Below are 3,326 nucleotides of genomic sequence, written 5' to 3' on the forward strand. Positions count from 1 at the left end.
AATAAACTATAGTCAAGCTGCTTTCAAAGTATACTGCAAAATTATGTTCATTTAGGCATTTTGCATCTATTTTTATAAATGGAACTGAGCCATAGTTTTTCTGTCGTACAATCTCTATAAGATTTTGGCTTCACAAAATAGTGGAATGTTTGCTTCTTTCTCTGCTTTCCAACAGCTTTAATAGTATAAGAATGGTTGATTCTGTGAAAATTTGAAAGAAGTTGCTCATTAATGAGTCTGGGTTCAGCACTTTTCTTTGAGGTATAGCTTTTGACAGCTTCTGTCCATGGTTATTTGTGTATTTAGATTTTCTACCGTCTCTGAGTCCCTGTTGGTAATTTATATTTCCTTGAGTATTATCCATTTCTTTCAGATTTTAAATTGTAATAGGGCCAAGTTTTCACTTGTATTTCTCATTATTTCCTCTTACCCATGCTTATAAGCCCTTTCTCATTCCTTATTTGTATATTTATGTTTTGTTGTGTTTTTTTTCTGCTGCGCCACAAGGCTTGTGGAATCTTAGCTCCCCAACCAGGAATTGAACCTGAGCCCTTGACAGTGAAAGCACAGAGTCCTAACCACTGGACCACCAGGGAATTCCCTATTTAGTCTTTTTTCATCATGTTAGCTAGTGGTTTATCAGTTTTATTGTTTGCTTTCCTCCAACCTCGGAGAAGGCAATGGCACCCCACTCCAGTACTCTTGCCTGGAGAATCCCATGCAAGGAGGAGGAGCCTGGTGGGTTCCTGGTGGGAACCTGGTGGGCTGCAGTCCATGGGGTCGCTAAGAGACACGACTTCACTTTCACTTTCACTTTTCACTTTCCTGCGTTGGAGAAGGAAATGGCGGCCCACTCCAGTGTTCTTGCCTGGAGAATCCCAAGGGCAGGGGAGCCTGGTGGGCTGACGTCTATGGAGTCGTACAGAGTCGGACACGACTAAAGTGACTTAGCAGCAGCAGCAGCAACCTCAAAGAACTAGATTTTAGATTTATCAATCAATTGCTTTTCTGCTATTGAAATAATTCATTTTGCTTTTATCTTTATTAATTTCTTCCTTTTGCTTTCTTTAAATTTTGCTTTGCTGTGACTTTTTTCCTCTTCTAATTTCCTATGTCATCTGCTTTGTTAATGAAATTTTATTTTTTCTTATTTAGCAATAAAAGTGTGTAAGGTCATGAATCCACCTTGCAATGCAGGGAACAAGGGTTCAATCCTTGGTCCAAGAAGATCCCACATGACACGGAGCAAATAAGCTCGTGCACCACAACTACTGAGGCTGGGCTCTAGAGCCTACGCTCCGCAACGAGAGAAGCCACTGCAGTGAGAAGCCCGTGCACCACAACAGAGAGTAGCCCCTGCTTGCCGCACCTAGAGAAAACTCACGCAGCGATGAAGACACAGTGCAGCCAAAAATAGCTAAAATAAAATAAACACATAAAATTATAAAAAAATAAAGAAAACATCACCAATACCCAGAAGCAGTTATATAATTTACAGGGCCCAAAGAGAAATGAAGATGCAATGTTCCAGTTTTATTAAGAACTTTAAGATGGTGACTGCAGAGCTTGAAGTCAACTGTGGGGTCTTTCAAAGCACAGGGCCCTATACACATGCCCCTGAAGCTGGCTCTTCGACTCCCCTCTTGGCTCTCTTTTCATCCTCAGCCCCACTCCCTAGCAGAGGTAGTCAGTGTCCTGACTTCAAATAAAGAGAATAGTTTGGTCTATACTCTTGCATCCAGCTTCTTTTGCTCAACTTTAGATTTATGAGGATCATTCATACTTTCACATCCAGTTGAAGACCATACATTCACACAGCTATATGCTTAAAACTAGTTTATAATTTAGTCTTGGTTTGTCACTGATTGAAGGGTCATTTAGGAAAGCTTGAAAAATTTTCCTAGGGATTGAGTGCTAAGTTCTAACTTCCTAGTTTCAGAGGTGGAGCTAGAAACAGGCTCTTCTTCCTCTGAAAGAGTAAATCTTAGTCACTGCATATACAGTATGAGTAAGCTCCTCCTTGTCTTCTGATACCCAGTAAGGAAGAAAAAGGAAGAAAGATAGCCAAAGAAGGTAGTTAAAGGCAATAGGTTTTGTTTTTTTTAAAAACACTTTTTAAAATATCTCCAGAGTAGTAGCATCTGCAAACCCTGGCAACAAGGTTAGAGCCTCCATGTTTATTTTATTTGTCTATGCAGAGTGTGGGATATTTTTAGTGGTGGTATGCACTTGAACTCTTAGTTGCAGCATTTGAACTCTTAGTTATGGCATGTGGGATCTAGTTCCCTAATCAGGGATCGAACCCAGGCCCCCTGCAAAGTCTTAGCCACTGGACCATCAGGGAAGCCCCCAGTCAGAGCCTACTTGTTAGACTCAAATCCAAGGGTAGGGCAGGAAAGGGCATTCATCCCAATGGTTGCTAAGGACGTTGGGTAAGAGCTTCAGCACCCTATTGCATCCAGTCATGGTTGACTCTGGGGCCCTGAACTGGGGTCTGCCTTTGAGTGAGCAAGTGGCTTTTTCTGTGAAGATGGAGGAAAGTGGCCCTGTAGACCTTACCCCGAGACTGCAGAGTGATAGTGGTGGTGGTGGTTTAGTTTCTGTCGTGTCTGACGCTTTGCAACCCCATGAACTGTAGCCTGCCAGGCTTCTCTGTCCATGGGATTCTCCAGGCAAGAATACTGGAGTGGGCAGCCATTTCCTTCTTTAGGGGATCTTCACAACCTAGAGATCGGATCTGGTCTCTTGCATTACAAGTGGCCTCCTGTATTGCATGCAGATTCTCTCTCTCTTTTTTTTTTTAAATTTGCTTATTTAATTGGAGGCTAATTACAATATTGTAGTGGTTTTTGCCATACATTGACATGAATCAGCCATGGGTGTACATGTGTTCCACATCCTGAAAAAATATGGAATTCTTCACAAATTTTCTTGTCATCCTTGCACAGGGGCCATGCTAATTTTCTCTGTATCATTCCAATTTTAGTATATGTGCTGCCGAAGCAAGCACTGCAAGCAGATTCTTTACTGCTGAGCCACCAGGGAAGCCCATGCAGGGATGCAGGATGCCACTAATAAATACTGCCAACAACCTGCCCGTACATTAATTAGGACTGGGCTGAGGAGTGTTGAACATTGGTAGAGTAAGTGACTAGTACTTGGGACCCAGTAGGCCTGGCAGAGATTTGCCCTGTAAGTGCAGGCTTGAAAACAATATTTAGTCCTCAGCACCTTCTAGTCACAAGAATTGCAACTGGCATCAGGACTAAATCTCAGATGTGCTCAGAAGTATTTCCTTGGTCAACACTGGTTACAAAGCCAGAAGT

The 3,326-nt window shown here is 42.2% G+C and overlaps 1 non-coding gene across 1 annotated transcript; it reads right to left on the minus strand.

Moving 5' to 3' along the window:
- Window positions 1-2,903: 2,903 nt before the first annotated feature.
- On the minus strand, window positions 2,904-3,010 carry LOC139176186 (U6 spliceosomal RNA). The gene has a single exon (XR_011560642.1). It is a non-coding gene; the product is annotated as a U6 spliceosomal RNA (small nuclear RNA).
- Window positions 3,011-3,326: the final 316 nt, after the last annotated feature.

Source organism: Bos indicus, chromosome 15 (genome assembly GCF_029378745.1).
Source record: "Bos indicus isolate NIAB-ARS_2022 breed Sahiwal x Tharparkar chromosome 15, NIAB-ARS_B.indTharparkar_mat_pri_1.0, whole genome shotgun sequence".
NCBI classification, from domain to species: domain Eukaryota; kingdom Metazoa; phylum Chordata; class Mammalia; order Artiodactyla; family Bovidae; genus Bos; species Bos indicus.